The sequence below is a fragment of the Protopterus annectens genome, chromosome 4.part1 (assembly GCF_019279795.1).
Source record: "Protopterus annectens isolate FY-2018-M chromosome 4.part1, PAN1.0, whole genome shotgun sequence".
Taxonomy (NCBI): domain Eukaryota; kingdom Metazoa; phylum Chordata; order Ceratodontiformes; family Protopteridae; genus Protopterus; species Protopterus annectens.
Window position 1 is genome coordinate 259,790,012 of NC_056734.1, and position 21,475 is coordinate 259,811,486.

A 21,475-nucleotide genomic window follows, 5' to 3' on the forward strand; every position below is an offset into this window, starting at 1 on the left:
GATCATACATTCACTTTCTAAAAACAGAAAACTTTTCAGACAGAGAGGTCATAGTATGTTATAGTAAAGTACAGGAGTTCCATGCTTCTCAATGAACATTGGTAACTCTTTCTTAGGTGTGTTCATAAGTTCTTAGATGTGTACTAAGCTAATCGCCCTGGAGCCTTTACAAGCCTAGCCCATAGGATTACCCTGGCATCATCATATGTTTACACTCATATCTCTCCAATTTCTTCTTTCTGGTAAAAGCTTTTTACTGCCAATGCTATAATAAATTAAAATGGTACTGTGGTCCACATACATATTTGAAGATTTCCATCATATATTCTTACTTTTTACTCTGGTTTTACACTATATCCTCATGTTTTCAAACACTTTGTACCATGTCTTTTGTTGTTGAATTATCATCATGACTTTAGTTTCACTACCATCCAGTAGTGAATCATAGAAGTATTCCTGATAGCTACTCAAGAGGGGGGATGGGAGAGGGGAGGTAAAAGAGTGTGAGCTGGAAGCTTTACTTTCTCTTCCCACTTTTACCAGGAGAAATCGAGAGCACTAATACAAGGTGCTTGGGTAACCAACAAGCCAATCCAAACACAGCAATTATTTTATAACGCAGCAGGCTTCAGTAAATAGTAATCATGCGGATGGAAGTAAATGGAACATCTAGCTCACCACCATCTTAAGTGGAAATTGTAAATATTCTTTTTAGAAATACCTCACAATTGTTGTATATGCTTCACTAGTATTGTCTAAATTGAAAATACTTTAAACTAATATAGTATATTACTAAAATTGTAAGATATATACTAATTATCTATAGGTTTCTCTGCTTTTTTGCCTAACCATTGGGTGTAAAAGGTTCTTGGAACAGCCCACCTGCCAATTTAGTAAATACCAACTGACTAACTAACTAACTAACTAACTAACTAACTAACTAACTAACTAACTAATTAACAAAATAAATAAATAATGCTGGAGGTCTACAATCATATATAAAATTATGTCTAATGTGAGCATGTATGCACTTAAACACACCAATATGATGGATTTGTGCAGCCTTATACAGAATAATCCTAGAGCTATGTATGCATCCATGTTGCGGTGGTGGTGCTGCGGTAGCATTGTCGCCTCACAGTTAGACGTTGCACGTTCGATTCTCAGAGCGTCTTCTGTGTGTCGACATGCGTGAATGGGCATTCCTTTGCTGAAGGTTGTGCGTTAGGCCCGGGAAGCCAGCACGTAAAACTCTACTGCCAATCATTAGCAGACCGGAGTTCCGCTGTGGTGACCCCTAACTGGGAAAAGCTGAAAGACAGTTTATGTATGCATCCTTCTGTATACAGAATAATGCCTGATCTAAATACATTTGCATCCATATATTGAATATGAACCGGTGTTATAGTACATGCATCCATATATAGAATAACTGACATATGCCTATGCACTTAAGTTCAGAAGCGCATTGCCTGATCAGAGCATGTATACATTCATATGCAGAATATTGAGTGATATGACTATGTATGCATTCATTTACTAGTGTGAGGGTGGACGCATTCTTGCAAAGAATATTGCCAAAAGTATAAATTCATAAACATAATATTGCTGATATATGCCTATACATTTATACTCAGCAGAATACTGCCTGATCTGAGCATGTAGATATTCATATGCTGAATATTGCCTGACACAAGTTTGTAGCCATTTGTGCACAAAATGCTTCCTGATATGCACATCCTTATGAACATTCTTGATTTGTGTGATGATTCTGATGGCATTTTTTTCCTTAGTTTTATTGCAACACCTTTTATCTCTTTTCTTATTTATTCTGTGCCTATTGCGCAAGCATACTTAGTTTCATAGGTAGTTATTAGATGTGTAGCCTAGTCAGTTTCCTAATTGCCCTAAAGCACTGTGTGATTAAGTGACTTGCTCAAGGTCACAACTTAGGTTACTGGAGGTTGAGGGAATCAGATCCCAGACCACAGGAAGCTGTTCATTAACAGTATACCTCCGCTCTAACTTGATGCTATTTAGTTGCTGTTGTTCCACTCCATTTATCACTTCTAATACTGCACACCATTTTCTTACATATTCTTCAAACACAAACTTCTGCATGAAGTTAAAGGCTTCCATAACCTGTTTCTATATTTGGATGTGAGTGGTCTACATGAAAATGGTACTGTGGTCCACATACATATTTGAAGATTTCCATCAAATATTCTTACTTTTTACTCTGGTTTTTACAATGTACTCACATGTTTTCAAACACTTTGTACCACATCTTTTGTTGTTGAATTATGATCATGACATTAGTTTCACTACCATCCAGTAAATGATTTCAGCATGAACTGCATTATAATGTTAGTAATTCAAGTGGGTCAATTGATGTTATGCGTCAGCAGCCTAATGCATTATAACAAATCTAAAGCTGGCTTTCTGGTTACTCCATCTGGATTGCATTAGCAAAGTTTGTGTTAGCATTAAATGAGGACCATGTTTATATACATCTGTGATTAATTTTCCATCTTTGAATATGAAAATGAAGACAAAACAAGACTAAAATGTTAACACAATGTTAGTATGTTGTGTTCTCTTATGTGATAAATGTGTATTGTGTAATCTTGTAAAAGACAAATCATTTATTATTAATGTGCACATGGGAGTGAGTGTGTGAGTCATACCTCTCTACTGCTTAGAGTAAGAAATCTGGACAAAGACATGAATAAAAGTGGGACAAAGACTCAAAAATAGGGACAATTTTTAAATATTGCTCATGTTTACTTTATCTGCGGTGGTGGTACCGCGGTAGCGTTGTCGCCTCACAGTAAGACGCTGACCGGTTCGAATCTCAGCTAGAGCGTCTTCTGCATTGAGACATGCGTGAATGTGCGTACCTTCATTGAAGGTTGTGCATCAGGGCTGGCAACTCGGCATGTAAAAATCAACTGCCAATCATTAGCGGACCGGAGTTCCACTGTGGCGACCCCTGACTGGGAAAAGCCGAAAGACACAACAACAATAATGACAAAACTTTCATTTTCCACAAGTCTTGTTTTATTTTTTCACTGAATAGCTAAATTTTATGTAACCTGGAGATTTTCTCCACGGGTCTCTGCTGAAAAAGGGTAGCCTGCCCAGCCAGACTAACCCGGTTAACAAATGTCAAATAAAAAATAAAATAAATAAACAAACTTAGAAAGGTGATTGAACAACAGGTTTTGCATTAGCATGCATTTTTGAAGGGTGTGAAGTCAGAAACTCAAATGTCTGTCATTATTTTCTAACTTCAGCTTTTAACGATTTGCCAATAATTTGCCAGAAAACCACAATTTTATGAAAAACAGACCAAAAATATGAGGCAAAAACCTGGACATGCTGTAGAGTTGAGAGGTATGGTGTGTGTGTGTGTGTGTGTGTGTGTGTGTGTGTGTGTGTGTGTGTGTGTGTGTGTGTGTGTGTGTGTGTGTGTGTGTGTGCGTGTGTCTGTGTGTGTGTGTATGAGATGATGAGATCAAGCACTCACAAAACCAGACTGGTTTACAGGTTATGTTGTGACAGTAATGACCAGTGACTGGTGTTCAGTCCTGGTGTCAGTTCTCTATCAGAGGAAGTACTGAGCAATGCTTTCCAGCTCTCTTTCTTTTGTCTGGAAAGTGTATGGTGTTTTTTCATGATTGTAGCCTCTGTTGGAGACTTGTGACTTGAGCTAGTAGCAAAGGGAATGCAGGAGGACCATGCTCAGTAGACAGTATGTGCACTGATATATGCAACACAGAGCACAATGAAGTCATTAGACATCATCCGTGCATTTAGGGAAAAGGGTAAGCCAGAGAGAAATGAAAAAAAATACTGTGCTGTTTGATAGGACTGCACACCATACAAAAATGCTTTGATTTTCTCCCTGGGTATTCCAAAAGATAATACTACAGTGTGGTCCTCAGATAACATGCCCCATACTGGCATGAAATGTGGTCATAGTTGTTCAAATTAAGGAGGATATGGGATGGGACATGTCAGATAGCAAATATGACAAGAGGGGAAATAAAAGATATTTATAAAAGCAAAAGTGCCAAAAACTGAACAATTTCATGCATTAATTCAGTAAAGTGATTGTATGATGTTCCCAATTTATTCTACCAAATCTGTATCTCAGTAATAACAAAAGCATTGACATTTTAATAACATAATTCTTACACTTGATGGAATATGAGCCATTTGTCTCAATGTAAGTTTAAATGCAATGTTATAGTGAATACAGGTGACGTTACGGTCTTAAAAATGACATTGAATTTTCTGTAGCTATGATGTAAATTATTTTGTATCTCAAAGCAAACTTTCTTCATAGACTTAAAGCACATTTCTTCCACATGAAGCAAAAGCTGTTTCACATTTCAAAGTTTAGTTTTTAATAAAAATCATAACTACAAGATCCACAGGGAGTAGCCGTTACACTCATGACAGAAAGTTCAGTTTCATTTCAGTTTCCTGTCAGTTGCGATGCTGATTATGTGACGCAACAGATTAATGACACGTCTTCTGGTTCAAATCACTGGGAGGGCAATTGTGCACATTAAATGAAGCATCATGCCTGAGAAAAAGTCAGTACATTAGAACATCAAGCTATAAAAATCTGTCTTACTTGCTGGGTGACGGATCCAAATTGCCTCTCCGGTTAAAGAAGGAGAAGGGATACTGCAGTGCCCTCATAGTGTGGGAGCTGCACTCCTAGTATAAATGAACAACCGCTGATGCTTTTCTCCGCAGCGTGTGTACTGATTGTCTTGCTGTCTCTTCATACGTTCCTTCTTTGCAGGGAAAATGTTCTGCAGGCAGACAAATACTCCAGCTAATTAGCAGAAACATTAACTCTTCATTGTCTCTCTTCATTCAGGTATGTCCTTGTTTTTTCTTAATCATGGATAACTACTTCTTTGTTGTATTAACAAAAAAGAAACAGATTTCAGCCACATTTTAAACACCAGTACAAGTATTACAGCACTCTAAAATCTGAATATGAAAAATGAATAAACTTAAACAGCAGTTTTCATTCTAGAAGAATATTTCAAGGCCATTGCTACTTAAAGCTGTATGTATATTTAATTGTTGTTAAAACCATCTAAAATATAAATTTGAAAGTTCTGCATTTTTTTTTCAAGGTAAAGTCCACATAAGATCTTTTAATGAGTATGCCTATTTTTAAAATGGGATACACTTGCACAAGAAAAAGTGCTATCTTTCTTCTAGTCTTGTCTAAAAAAGTGTCAAAATAACCAAAATGTTTTATTTAAACTGATAGGATATTCAAGACTGAGGGCAAAATGAAAGTCAGTAAAAAAAATACAGCCTGGAGTTTTCATGAGTAGGCCACAGGAAGTACTATAAAGTAAGCGTTTTTATGAAATTATAAACTACAGATGTCTGCCAGTGGACACTCATTTCTAGGAAGTTGCTAGCTTATTTCATAGCTCACTCTTTTGCACACACAAAACTTCTTGTTTCTGTATTGCATTTTTTTTCCTGGCCCTATGCCTGCTATAGAAAAATATAATTTTAAAGTTTCTAGGCAAAGAAACTGCTGTACAAGCATTTATTTTATTCCATCCTTGGCTGCAAGGTATGAAACTCAAGATGACGGCAATGCATAGAAGGGGAGACCAGATGTTTTACTTTGCCTGATCCGTATGTGCAAACAGATGCAGTATGAGAAGTTAGATGTGTCAGAGGGGTCAAAGCTTCCACCCCCTTGTTATTAGCAAATCATTTTGTAGCATTGTTCTTTCCAGTGCCCTGGATTGAGAACAAGACTTACTTGTCCAAAAAACTTTGGTCTAAAACTTATGTCCAGCCATTACATTGGTAATGCACTAGCACATAACAGCAAGGGAAAGGAAACATGCACTCAAGTGTTTGCTGCTGTTGTCACTAGCATTGTACTTATAGAGAATAACCAGGTCAGTCCAAGCTAAATACTTGTGTGAGGCAATACTATTATATTACTTCAGACTTTTACGAGTACTTCTGTCTCATTGGTCCTTTGAGACTGGCTTATTTTCTAACCTTCTGAGGCAGTAGAATACGTGGTATTCATTTAATTAGTGATAGGGGCTGGGAATATGCTAGGTCTGGGGAACTGTGTCAAAGGAAGTGAAATGTGAAGAACATTTTTAATGTGGCTGGATAGAGATAATGTGCTTCATTTTGTGATGTTTCATGTGACCAGCAAGAACTAGCACAGCAGAAGCTGGTCAGGCTCTGGAGTTCCCAAGTAAGGTTATTTATTTATTCATGCATTCATTTGTTTGTTTAGTTTTTTGAATTTTGATAATTAGGTTAGGTGTCTTGGTATAGAATATTTTCAGAAATTACACAGGGAGAGATGCTTCCAAAAACATACAACCACACAAAAGTAGTCTAAAGAGTTCAGTTATAGCACTATATAATGGACAACCCTGCATCACAAAACAGTGATAAGGACTCAAAATTTCATATACATCAGTAAACTAACAAGATAATAATCAATACGGCTAGAGAAGTAAAAGATATAATAAGAACATCACACACACAGAAAACATCTGTACATCCCAAACTAAGCTACAATAAAGATGTATTTGGTGTATCTATACACACATATTAATTAAGCTGCTTCATTTCTCCTCACAAACTTTAGTAGTAGATTCATAATACATTGCCATGATTTTTCAACACAGAGAGCTAGGAAAGTACTGAAACATATATAGTATTGCTGGCTGTGGGATGAAACCACATGTAGTCTTAGTGAGCATCCAAGCTTAGCTGCCATGTCCAGAGTAATATCTGTAAGAGTCATATTAACTACATTGTCAAAGGACAGGGACTTGCAAATGGTAAAGAACTCAAATCTCTTACAAATCTTAAAAAAAATACATATCTAAGGATCTAAAACTACTAACTGAGTGTTATTTGGTGATGGTATGCATGTAAGTACAAAGTGTGCAGGCATTAGTGTGTGATATTTTTGGGTAGATACTACTGTTTTAAGTAGTATTAAAACATTACACTGTCTGGTAAAAAGTGCATAGCAATTGCTGCCTCTTGCTCAGTACAATAAATTGATGTAACAGGTTTGGCAGAGATACTTCTAAGTTTATAGATTTCTAAATACAAATTATACATTTAAGGCTCATTACTATTCAGAAACAGGAACATTGATTGGATAGACCAAAATCGAGCATAAAGCAATAGAAAATGTCATGCAGCTGAAGTGTCACTGACCACCCAGACTTGCTATTGGCATATAATGAATAACAAGGGTTATAAATCTCTATTACAAGGGACAGAGAAAGATATAAGAAGATCAGGTATGTATTACAGAACTAAAGGAACAGAAACATACCTGCCCTTTCTCATATTTGTGTCATTTTCCATGTAGAATTTCTATTTTTTAAACAGTTAAAAAAGCAAAACGAACCAAAAAAAAAGGCAACAGAGATACTCTTTAATCCATTGCTTCTCTTGCACTTCATCACTGTACTGATGTACTGTACACATGTGGCAACACAAGTCCTACATGAATATGCAGTACATCAGCATATAGAAGACAATGCAGAAGAAACTGAAGTGCCGTTATTCAAAGACAATACCATTTGTCTAGATTATTGCAGAATGTCCAGACTTTGCCCTCATATTTTGGTTTATTCCTCAAAAAATCATTTTTTTGATAAATTATTGACCAGTAAAGTCACTAAATAATGACAAATATTTCAGTTTCAAACTTCATATCGTTCAGAAAATGCATGCTTATGCAAAATCTATTTTAGCAATGTTCTACATTTATGAGCAGATTTTTAAAATCAGTTCCATATTTTGAGCCTTTGACCCCCCCATTATTTTTTGCTTTGCACAGATTGCTTGTGCTAAGAAGTTGAGAGACATGAAAGACATATTTAAGAAAGGTAAACAATTTCTTTCTTCAATAATGTCACTGTATGAAAGGAATAACCCATTAGTGTGTGTAGGTATATCAGAATTTAGCCACAGTCGGTGTGGTTTGATAATGAGGGGAATACCCTCACATACTGGATTACTGCTAAATAATATAGTGATTTTCCTACTGCAGATAGGTAATGTGCTGCATAACAATGGTAAGCAGAGAGTTAAAAAATTTTTCAACCTTAGAAAATTCTCACCAGCAGTTATTCGAGGATCTTAACACCTCCTGGCATTAAACACTAAATAAGCAGACACAACATATTTTGCACTGCTATCTCTGCAATAATTTAGTATAAAAATCATTCACACAAGACAATCAATTGTGAGGTTTTATTCAGTCCGTATCAAAAATGATTTGCATTGATGGGTTTAGGGTAATACATTTGCTATGAAGCATGCATTTCTACTATAGACAACTTCTAGCTTTCCATGAATATGGTTTGGGATCTTCTTCGGCACAATAAATTGATGTAACACCTTTGGCAGGAACTCTGCATGGGCTACAACTTTCTTTTCAGAAGCATTACCTGAGCTGCTGTGAAATACAGCTCCTTGCTTCCAGTGTTCAGCTTTGACTGTGTTAACTGTATGCTCCACAAAAGTGATGATTTAATCATCAAGGGCACCTGGATCCAGCTGCTGAGCCCCTTGATTTCTCCCAGTGTATAGCTTGACGATTAATAACTGCAAGTACTTTAATTTCTATGGAATTTTTACCAAACAGTTTCATTTTTGTTTTATTTTTTTTCCTCATTAACTATAGACTTGTTATTGGTAAACTGCCTATACATAGTTTTAGTTGGTATTGCATTGCTGTAAAAGACTTGCAACTGTACATTTTGCAGGTTATGACCCATGGCCATACTCAGCTGCCTGAAAAGCTTTACTGTGCCAAGGATTTAAAGCTGGAAGGACATAGGGGGTGCCAACCCCCTCCAATGTATTAAACAAATTAATGAGAAATACTATACTCTCAATTCCCAGTTAAGCAATTCATTTCCTGTTATACTGCTGAATCACACAAATGAACAAGGTATTTTAGATGGGGCCAGTAATCCACTGTGTTAAAAAAAGTTTTTATCCAAAGCTAATCAGATCCAGAAAGCAGTTCATCTTAAATGTTTCCCTCATCCACATCTGGAAAACAAACTTGCTAAATGCATTTCCTGAAGAAGGAAGCATATGTGTCAGGGAAACAGCCATGTCTCTAATTAAGGAACACACTGCTGAACAGTGAGGGTAGAGTATTCTGGCCTCTTGTGTAAAATTATGTTTATAGATATTAACATATATACTCATAGTAAATGAATGTAGTGAGTTATCACTTTACAGTCATAGTCAAAAGTGTCTACAGATATATTAAGACTTTTCATAATTTTAATGGCAAAATACATTTTAGGGTTTACATTTGGTACTGAAGGTTTATGCACCAGTGTAATATAATCAGGTGATAAACAGGCTTTCAATTATTTTGTTGGCAGCAGTCATATGAGCAATTTTGTTATGGATTTTATTTACTTTTTCTTAAGTGACATTAATTTTATGTTTGGTGTTTACCATTATACACGAAAGAAAAAAAAACTGCCAGGGAGGGAGGGGTAGATTTTGCCATAGGATATTCAAATTTGGCATAATTTGTTTGAGGATGAATACATTTATGGTAGTAATTAGTGTGAGAAATTCTTCAATAAGTATTATTCTTAGATGACTTTAGTTTTATCTGATAAGGAAACATTGAGTTCTCTCAGTGTTTATTAGTGAAATATCTAATAGCAGATTTTAGGTTTTCATATAAATTAGACAAGTCCAAAATTGCATATTTAGATTCAGAACTGCTGGGATATCAAAATGGTATGGCATTACTAAACCTGTGTTGGTAACAATAATACTTTCCTTTATGAGCTCAGCTGTCACCTGCTATTTATAGATAATTGCACTGAGGTGAATAGTTCTGTGGCAAACAGCATACAGCAACTGGGCAGATTTTCAATTAGTTGTTAGAGGTATTACTTTGAAAATGCTACTCAATGTTTCTAAAATAAGGGAGTCCTAGAAAATACTTACCTAAAGAATTCTTAAATTTGAACAGGAGGTATTTATTTTGTAAAAGTCAGCATACTGAGAAAACAGAAGAGGTACAAAAGTTTAGAAATACGTCTACAAAATGTAATAGCCTGTTCGTTGTGTCTTGTCCAAAGAAATAGTCCAGAATTTTCTGTGCCAGTGGCATATACTATAACCTGATGATATATTCTGTACCTTACTGTGAAAATCCTGCATTTTTTATTGCTTTGTGGTATACATAAACCTTGCATTTAATTGCGTATGTAGCTTATTTGTTTGTATTCTAGTGCACTATATAGTTGCTAGGCAATTCACAAACAGAACAATAGTGCACAATACTGGCATGATAAGCATTCATGAATCACATGCCATAATACTACATGGAAATCATTGGACAAGAAGGCAATTGCAGTGCACAAAAGATACAACACATATGCTTTAGACATTGGGATAGGCTGCCCATCATGATAGCAAATACAATGGAGTGGTAAGATAATGTGAATTAAGAAGCAGAATACTGCTGGGGCATAACTGTATAGCAAGACCGAAGCTGTACAGCAGGGTCCAATAAGGGCACTGAGAGTACACAATGATGAACTCTACAAGCCTCTCATTAGTATACATGAGCAACTATATGCACCTATGTATGTACCTGCATTGCAGTATCCCCAAATAAGTGATGACAGGATAAATGCAAAGAACACATGAAATTTAACAACTTTACAAAAAATGCACAACAGGTAATTATAATACAACAGCTGGTAAATTGCATATTATCAGTACACCGTAACAACATATATGCACATATAAAATATAAATTCTTCTTTCCTGTCCAATGAGCCAACTGTGGCAGCAGTCAGTCCTCCTCAGAACATCTGCTGTCCTGCTGAGCAGGTGGATCCCAAGATAGTGAAGATCTGTTCTGCTGTACAAGCTGTCATCTGTAGTGCCATAAGAAGGCTTCCCACTGGGCCAAATACATAAACAGATAGGCCTGATATGGATACCATTCAACACCTGAGTTACATCGATGTTATATATGGACCATAGAAAGATGGCATTATGTCAATATTGAACCCTTGTCAGCAATTATGGTAGCCAGAATGTTATGGTGCTGCCATAGCTTGCTTAACTCCATCATCATCTGACATCAGTACTCCTTCAGGATCTCATCGTGTCATGGAAAATCCTATTCCATCACTTTGTCTACTTACAGAGTTATGGGTGCCTAAAGTAAGGTCATCCACATGGTTCAGCCTTGTAGAGCTGGCCAACCTGCTATGGTGAGCAGCCTTTTCCAAACATTGTTTTCTTGCTGCATCCCAGTATGACATGTGCAAGTCTGAAAATCGTCTCCCCCCCTAAAGGAGAGATAACTATCCCAGCGGAGTGTAGCCTCCCAGACATCTCAAATGCGCAGGTGAAAGCTGCTCTCTCTAAAGCTAAAAACACAGCATCAATGGGACCAGATGGTGTCCCCGGCTGTGTGCTACACGAGCTAAATGAGGAATTAAACCCGCACATAAGGCAGCTGTTTAATCTCAGCCTTACCACAGGATACGTGCCCAAGGAGTGGCGTATGGCAACTGTGGTCCCACTCCACAAAGGCGGTGCTTCTACGGACCCTGGTAATTACCACCCCTTAAGCTTAACAAGTCTAGTCTACAAAGCTATGGAGAGGATCATAATGGAGCTCATAAACAAAGATATAGGGGACTTGCAGACATTGGACCCGACCCAGTTTGGCTTCGTCAAGGGCAGATCATGCCTTTTAAACTTGGTCGACTTCTTCGAAACAGTCACCAAGGCCATTGATGAGGGAAAGGCAGTCCATACAGCCTACCTTGACCTTGCAAAGGCTTTCGACACAATACCCCACTCGGGTATTGTAGAAAAACTTACCAGCTTAAATGTAAACCCATATGTCACAAGATGTGTTGCAAACTGGCTTAAGGACAGAACCCACAGGGTTAGAGTTGCTGGTGCTATGTCAGACTCCAAGCCGGTCACAAGTGGTGTCCCACAGGGCTCGGTCCTTGGCCCCATATTGTTCGGCATCTACTTCTCAGAAGTACAGGCCAACATGGGAGGACTTTGGCTGACAAAGTTTGCAGACGACTGCAAACTGGGCGCCATAGTGGAAAGTGCATCGGACACGGATATCCTTCAGAAGGGACTCACGGAAACAGATAGCTGGTGCCAGAGCCATGGCCTGAAGTTAAACGCCAAAAATGTATAGTCATACCCTTCGGGAAAAACAAGGTAACCCCAAGCTACCATATAGGTGGCAATCCACTAAGCACAGAAGAGGTTATCAGGGACCTGGGGACCCAGGTTGACAGTGGTCTTTCTTTTGACACTCACGTTGCTAAAGTGGTTAGAAAGACCTTCTACATTGCCCACCTGATCATGAAGGGATTCACATCCAGATCTAGTGAGGTCATTGTTCCCCTGTACTCTTCACTTATCAGACCAATGATCGAGTACAATGCCCCATTCGGGATGTATCTCACCCGACATCTGCAGCAATTGGAGAGACCCCAAAAGTTCCTCACCAAAAGGATAAAGGGACTCCAAAATCTGTCATATGCTGCCAGATTGAAGAAACTCCAGCTCTATTCAGTCGCATACCATCTGCTCAGAGGTGACATGTGCCTGACATGCAAGGCCATGTCCAACCCGGAATTAATGGACATGCTCCACCTCAAAAAATCCAAATCCACCAAAACCACTAGAGCAAGTGACTTAAACCTTAGCACGGATATAAATAGGATGTGCTGGAGGGATGGATTTATCACTCAGAGACTCCCTATGCTGTGGAATAAAATCCCGGTCCATGTGAGGCAGAGCACCTCGCTGGCTCTGTTCAAGAGAAATCTTGACCTGTGGATGGGAGATCGTAGGTTTACCCCAGGAATCATCTCTGTGTCACTGCTGGACAGAGCCACAACAAACTAATGGGCACAGTATTTTTTCATATAAGGGGTGGCATAAGCCACAAAACTTTGGGCTAGGCTTATAAATGCCTTAGGGCAGATAGCCTAGTATAAACCTATGAACCTATGAAAACAGCATATGTTACTGATTATGGTAATGATAGTGTAGAGCACCAGATGATTATGATCTAAATGCCACAGCGCTCAAGGGCAATGATGCATAAAGAAGTCCAGTGAGGGAATTACTTTGGTACCAATGCCATACCCTTTGTTAGAACTAAAAAGTACTTCCCTGGTGATTACTCTCTAACTGTGAGGAACTGTACTGTAAAGAAAGGTACTCATTTGGGCCTGCTGTTTCTACAATGAGTGACACTGGTGTTTGCGCAGAGGTAGAACTCAGGTTTGAGTGGTTTTGCTATTTTTTTTTTCTTTTTTTTTTTGTTTTTGCAGCCATTTAAATACTTTAAACCAGAATCAAACAGTTTCTTTTAAAGAAACAATGTTTTTTGCCTGTGACATGCGACATTGAGTATTAATGAAGCAGCCATTTAAAAAATGGTAAAATCAGACAAGGTGGAGAACTCATTGTACAACTGCAACGGACATTCAAAATGTTTCAATCTTACTCAGTCTCTACGAGGCAGCTATCAAATATAACTACATATCTGTCAGCTGATTTTTTCATGTAATACTGAAACAGATGCTTTCTTTAGGCTAAGGAGCATTTATAGCTAAATTGTAGACTTTCAAAACTAAAATTGAGGGGTTAAGGTTACTTGCATCTAAGCTGGAAAGCATACAGGTTGCTGTTGAATGTATACTTGAAAGAAGCTCCACAATAAAGCTCAGAAATGTCTGTACACCATTACAACAAGGGTGAATTAGGGTGCTGAGGCCTTGCAATATTATGAAAAGTGTCTGCGAAAATAAAGGTTGTACAGCTAAGGTGTGAAAGAAATGAGCACAGATTTGTAGAATATGAACTGTGAGCAAGGCAACAGAATTTAGACTGTTTGGCATATCAGAAAGTTGGGACATATGTACAAACAGACAGACACATTTAGAGCACTCTGTCTGACACTGATTCAACACACAGGCAGTGTAAATACCTAGTGAAAATGGAGGCCAGCCTCTATTAAAAATGTGCTGGCACTACCAAGACTCACTTCATGATAACATGCCATTAACCAACTGACAAGATCCCAATGCTGAGGGTCTTAAAACATCTCTCCACAAGCCTCAAAGGCCTCCAAGGCATAAACCTGATATCCAGATTCCTCAGCAGCACAAGGATGTTCCAGCACCTGTTCATACAACACTGCCTGCCACAATGATGAGCAAGAAGGAGAGGAGAGGCTATTAAAATTAGAAAAGGAAATAAAGAAAGTAGAGAGGTCTTCTCTGAAGCACCAAAGCAAAGCTTTCAATGCTCACCCTACTGGCCTAATGACTCTCCCACATTACTTTGACAAGTTTAATACAAATGGGGCAAAGTTCATCTGGGTGGGGGAATCACCAAACTGACAACCATTTATCAACCATTATAAATGGGAACATACTAGTTACAGGTGTATCCTTAGATGTAAAACTCACTAGGCAGAGTAAGTAAAGAATAATAGTCAGCTACTCCTCAGATGCGAGGATCCAGCAGGTTATCAGTGCTTTTATGTCCTGTCCCTTCACCCCAAGCACACATACAACATGGTCACTGTTCATGCAGGTACAAACAACTTGAGATGCCTACCCTTGGATTATAAAAAAAAGACAGAGATAATGGAATACTTGGAGTATATTTTATTGATTTTATTTGTTGATTGATTGATTGATTGATTGATTGATTGATTGATTTTGTTGCTTCAGGCAGTCTGACTGGGTAAATGAACCCTTTTTCAGCAGATGCCTTGGAAGAAAAGTTCCAGAAATACAGCTTGTAATTACAAAGAATGCATTACAAATAATAAGTTATATTCAGAAGATGCACAAAGTAATTTGGGGCATTGTGAAAAGATACAAATGAGAAACATTTTGCAATATTATGTGGGCAATGCACAGTGGAGTGGCTAGAGGGGGTATTGTGGTTATGACAGACTTGAGAGAGGTTGAGAAGTCATTAGGGATAGGAGAGAAAATGGGATAAGTGTATGAGAGCAAGGAAAGTATTGTGTGTGTGAGATGTGTGTGAGGCTTGTATGACTACTTTTGATCAGTATCTTTACTTTGTTGAGGATATTTGATTGATTGACTGATTTATTGACCGATTTCAATTTGTTAACCAGAGTGTGGCACTGATCACTATTGATCAATTTCATTTTCAGTCCCAGGACATACAGAAAAAAATGTTTTTTTTTCATTTTAAACATATAGGTATAGAGATAAGTCATCTAAATATTACCAACAATAATTTATTTCAATAATTTGCTTAGTTCTTGGTATCATTCCAAGGAGGGATCCAAAACCTGTCTGCCTGGAAGTTGATGGTTGACAGACCTAATTGCTTTACAAGGGATGATCTGCACTTCTCAGTCCAAAGCTTTTTAGATTGGTGATTTTAGGCAATACCAATGTGCTACATATACCATCCTAGTGAAATAAAACCACAGATGCTCAGTGCTAGAAACTTAAATTGAACCTACTCTCCCTGGAAGCTTTCTTGTCCCTAGACAACACTGATATCTGCATAAGCACTGATTTGGTGCATTGTTAAGACACCTTCCAGACCAAGATTCAATGCATGTCATTCATTTAGACCCTCTGCAGAGGGTATCTCAGCAATAGGTGGCATTGTGTCTTTCATTCTTCTAAAAATTCCATCACAATTAGACTTGTATACTAAGATAACAAATAGCCATTTGTGTATGTATTTGTTTTAGTTTGTTGCTCAGGTAGTAGGCTAGACACATGGCCCTTTTCATTGGTGAAGCAGGCCATTAGGTACATACAGACATGTTATAAACATTTGAAAGGAGCAGCACTATATGTTAGGTATTAAGCAATATATAAATGTCATGTATATACATTTTAACAGGAACAGATGAGAAATAGCAGCAACTAACACAAATCTTCAAGACAGAGGAAGTAACAAAACGTACTAACTATTTATGCTGTACTAATATAGTATCATATCTGGTAAATTTGTTTATAATACATACATAATGTACAAGGCTGTAAAGACAACGGCACACATATATATGGAGAAAGCATTTAGCTGAAACAGTATGCTAAATGTTAGGTGAAAAGTGTATGTAAGGCAAAGCTCAGTGGGTTAGCCTGTGTCTGTAAAGCACTTGAATCGGTTGTGCTGGTGAAATTTAAGCTGCTTCAAAAATATCTCAGGCTAGTTATTTTTCTATATTCCTGGGGTAAAGCATATTAAAGCCTTACCATGTCCAGGCAAAATACACAGCCCCTTCACTGACATCAGTTACCTATGAGACATATCTTAAGTTTGTTGGACTCACCATTGAGGCAAACATTATTATTCAGTGGGATTTTAACTGCCTATTGATTAATTGGATGAAGTACACTACTGCAAAGAAATATGCAGTCTCATAGTTAGAGAGACCAATTGGCAATGCTGTTAGTGTGAAAAGGATTATCACAATTTGACAATTCAGCATTAAATGGCAGATGGTTGTGTGGCTGTTTAAATGAATAGATACATTTTCTGAAATGGAATTTATTGCGAACACCACGAACATAAAAAACAAACAGCAGCTCAACACAGCAGCTCAACAGAGTCGATTAACCTAGGTTTCGTCCTATGTGGACTTCTTCAGAATAAAAAAGTTAACCATGAAGTTCACTTAAATAGGGCTAAACATCAACCCCACCCATATCATTAACCAATCAATTATCTAATCTAACAACAGTAAAAATAGATTAGATAATTGATTGGTTAATGATATGGGTGGGGTTGATGTTTAGCCCTATTTAAGTGAACTTCATGGTTAACTTTTTTATTCTGAAGAAGTCCACATAGGACGAAACCTAGGTTAATCGACTCTGTTGAGCTGCTGTGTTGAGCTGCTGTTTGTATTTTATGTTCGTGGTGTTCGCAATAAATTCCATTTTGGGTCCGACCTCGTTCTTCATTCCTTTGGTGTTGAGGTTCATCTTGGTTCTTTGGTAACATTTTCTGAAATATTGCTTCATAGATAGAAGTCAATCTGACAGCCTAGGAAGGCTTTTTCTTTGTGCTTCAACTTTGAAGAGGAGCAGGTTTGAGGATGGGGCACCACTCTATGCTGAGTGTTCCAATTTTCCTAGCTACTGCTCTATAAGTATTCAAAGTGCTTCCTAGTTTATTCAGTGCTAACTCAGTAGATCAAATAATACTCTCCAATGCCAGTGGTCCACATTTATTTCACTTGATCACCCTTACTATAGCACCATTATGCTCTACACTTAGAGTTACCCCATCACACTGGTCAGTTCTGACAGCAGTCAGGTGTCTTCACTTTAAGATCAAATTCAATATGTCCACTAATCCTTCTGTAATTACAGATTTCTCCAAGGTAAACTTGTTGCAACTATCTGATGCCTGATGCAGTTTTAAAGCCCCTTTTCCCTTGTGGATCTAATAGCCAACACTGCTGAATCTGCAGAGAATTTCTTTGTTCATCTCAATGCCAGCATCAAGACTTTGGTCCTAATTCAACATTTCTAAAATGGCAAATTTATGAGCAAACCCCTAAGATGAAACCTTGGTATTAACAAACTATATAATGAATACTAAATACTTCATCCTTAAATTTTCAGAGACTATGTATTAGTTTCTCCCGAAGCATTTAGAGTGCTCTGTACAGAATTAGACACTATAAGTGACATTTTTCCTGTAAAAACACCACTGAAATTTCTCCAGTACCTAGTTGCATACAGAACAACTAGTCTGCATTGGCAAGCACTGTCCACATAGTTGCAAACTGGATACTCCTGACAGTGACTGATATTTTCACTCCAACTATCTAATCAATAAAAAAGGGTCTGTTGCCATGGATATGAACTTTCCTACTGTCTCCGTTACTGGCTTGGTGGATATGAGCATCCTGAGGCAGTGTAGAAATTATCTCATGTTTACTGACAACTTTGTTGGTGAGACTGGGGAGGGGGAGGGGCGGATCCAAGATATATATATATATATATATATATATATATATATATATATATATATATATATATATATATATACATATATACATATATATATATATATATATATATATATATATATATATATATATATATATATATTTTTTAATTTTTACTCTGTCTTTCTCCCCATGTGCAACAAGCTTTAATCAACTGCGATATAGCAATGTACGGAAAATATATCTTAGCATTTGGCACAGACTTATGAGTGAAATGAAAGTTTTCTTCAAGGTATATTTGTCTCTTCCTTAATAACTTAATTTATGCTGGCTGGCTCAGATTCATAAGCAACTACTGCAATGAGCTTCAGTTTTTTACCTGCCTTGATGCAGGAATAGGATGCTGAGTGCTATTAAAAACATTAAAAATATAGTTGAGCATTATGGTTAGACTTTTAACAATGTAATATGTCTTTATTTTCAAAGTTCAGTTTTGCCTGATGAGAATAAGGAATCAGAACATGCATTGAGAACATCCTTATAAGGTATGTATTCAGTTACTGTTAATGACATGTATAGTTTATCTAAGAAATAACAAAAACATTAGACATATAAGGGAATATGATTGTAAGAGTTCCATTTCTTACAAAAATGAAAGTATCACAAAAAATAGTTAAAATGTTAAAACAAGTGCATATTTTAATTAAATGCTTGATTTATTTGACTACTAACAATCTCACAGAGAGAAGTAGTATGTCTTTTGAATTAGTTAAGCAATGTAAAAACATTCATCTGCTTAAGCTATATATGGAATAAGTGGATAGAGCATTGCTGTCTTATCAATATAAGATGAGACAAAATTAGTGTTTGGCTCATTACATGGGTCTTCTAAGTCCTATAGCATTTTTTGGATCATATAGAGAAAGTGGTATGACAACTAAATTTAATTTTGCTAAGAATTTCTGCAGATTTGTATGACATTTTATCATCACAGTAAATCAGGCATCTTACTTTATTTAATGTTCATGGGGGAATTGGTTAAGCCATTTATGAATATGGGGGAATTGGTTAAGCCATTTATGAATAAGCAGGTTTTTTTTCACTCATGAAGGGTATTACTTTTTAACTACTAAATATTTGGGGAACATACAAGCTGGTGTGTTCTTTTTTCCTTGGTCAGACCATATGGGTCTATATTATAAGCTTGAAAGCTTAAAAGGGTGAATGCTCTTTTATCGAACTATAAATATTGAAACCACTAAATAGCAAAAACACGGAACAGTGATTTTTTTCCCCAGGGGAAAAAAATCGCTGCTCCGCAAAAAAAAAAAAAAAAAAAAAAAAAAAAAGCCAAATGCAAATACATAATGAAGTGGGGGGCTGTGCCCCCCCCAACATATACCAATGCTAAGATCGCACCACAGTTGAGGAAATTGCAGAGTTCCAAAAACAGGGCAGTAATTTTTTTATTTCCTGGGAAAAAATCTCTGTTCCATATTTTTGCTATTTAGTGGTTTTGATATTTGCACCTCGATGAAAGAGCATTCACTCTTTTAAGCTTTTGAGCTTATGATATAGACCCAACCATACATCGTTACGTATGAATGCTATAATTTGTAATAGCATATATTTTTAATTATTTGTATTGTTTTTCAAAGCTGAGATAAATATTCAGTGCCATACATATATTGATTAAAATGAACCTTACAGGTTGTCCCATTGTTTTTGACTCACTCTACCTTTTTGCTGAAGAAAAAGAACTTACTTCTATCTACAATAACTTGAGACATTGATTTTAATCTTCCAATGAATGTTCATATTTCATAAATTGATTGAAAATAAACTGCCATTTATCCGAAGGAAACTTTGCTCCTAGAGCCAGAAGTTGATTATAGGCTGAAACACAAGCCTTGCAGCCAACGTTTACTTAATTACATGTACTAAAATTTGCTTAACTAAATTTGTTGCAATGCCAACACTTCTGCAAAGAATCCAGAAGGAATACCTGCAGATTAAATTGTGTCCTGCAATTAAATATAAGAAATGATAAGTCTTTTTCAACAAAGGAATATTCTCAACAACAAATGGCATCAGATTCCATTATAACTGCACCCATACCAGCACAATTATTCCATCTTGGCCAACCTCATCCTATAGGTGTACAAGTTAGCTGTAAACATTATTTTTGTTGGATAAATAGTCTAACGTAAGTATTACAGAAACTACACTTTTTTTCCTAAGATTCCCTAATTCTATTAGTATAGTTAGTTTACCTTTACATTTTTTCAAGATCTTGTCCACAGAAGTAACTTTGCAGTTAGCTATCATATTAAGAAGTCTAGAAATAGACTTTTTACATGTTGTCAACTTGAAAATAATTGGCAATACTTTTCCAATTCTTTTATGGCAATTACTTACTTGAAAAGAATCTTTCAAATCTGTCATCGCATGAAATTTCTTTAAATTATAAAAAAGAAAAGAAAAAAGAACTAAGACAGGGAATTGCCTCATTGTAAAATGGATTGTTATTCCATTTTATAATTTTTGCAACTGAAATGAAAAGGGATATGAGACCAACGAAAACTGCTTATTGTTATATAGCTGGTATACTTTTTCAACACACATTGTCAGTTTTTCACATGATACTCAGATGATGTTACAGAATTAATTGCTACTAGCCAAGTGGTCAAGCATGACTGTCAAATACTATTTAGTGTTTTAGGCCACCAATAAGGAAAATCTGTTAGTGTATATCATTAACCATTAGTTGCATAAACACAGATAACTTGGAACCTTTTTACATTATCCCTTAACCTGGACTATGGAAGAGCCATTACTTCCCATGGAATTCTATGACTTCTGCCATACCTAAATCATTTTTGCCAAATCCTTTTATTCTTGCAGTACCAATTACTTTCAGATGTAAATAACAAATTCTGAAGTAAACAAAAAAAAGATTAAAGAGGATATATTTTGAAATAAATAAATCATCTTTATCAGCAAATTATAATTTAGTATATTGCAATTTGCAAGCAATGCCCTGCATTTTTGAGCAAAAAATAAAGGAAAATAATTCAAGGGTTCTATAGATAACCCCATAATTTAAGCTATGAAGTATCAGAATTGAATGTGCGATGTTTAGATAAATAGTTGTCTCACTGAATCCATGTGGTTAGAGTATCAGGTGCCATTTCTTAAAGCAAAACATTTACTTATGAAAGCAAAACAGATACCAGTGGTATACTACAGGGCTCAGTTTGGGGCCCTCTCCTATTCCTTTTGGCCTATGGTTAAGTAAGTTTGCAGATGACTGTAAATTGGATGCATAATTACTCGATCTTCAACTGACTCATAATTGCTCCAACATGACTTAGACCATATTGACAGTTGATGCAAAGACAATGGTCTCTA

General features: G+C 36.7%; 1 protein-coding gene across 5 annotated transcripts in view; it reads left to right on the forward strand.

Moving 5' to 3' along the window:
- Window positions 1-4,577: 4,577 nt before the first annotated feature.
- The window catches only part of LOC122800828 (type-1A angiotensin II receptor-like), a 284,029-nt gene continuing 267,131 nt past the window's right edge, over window positions 4,578-21,475 (forward strand). For 2 of the 5 annotated variants that reach the window (XM_044070119.1, XM_044070118.1), the window contains exons 1-2: window positions 4,578-4,897; window positions 18,551-18,609. The gene's annotated coding sequence lies outside the window, so the exon portion shown is untranslated. Of the gene's footprint in view, window positions 4,898-6,140; window positions 6,272-18,550; window positions 18,610-21,475 lie in introns of those variants that run through there. The other 3 variants (XM_044070121.1, XM_044070120.1, XM_044070122.1) reach the window with 3 other exon arrangements.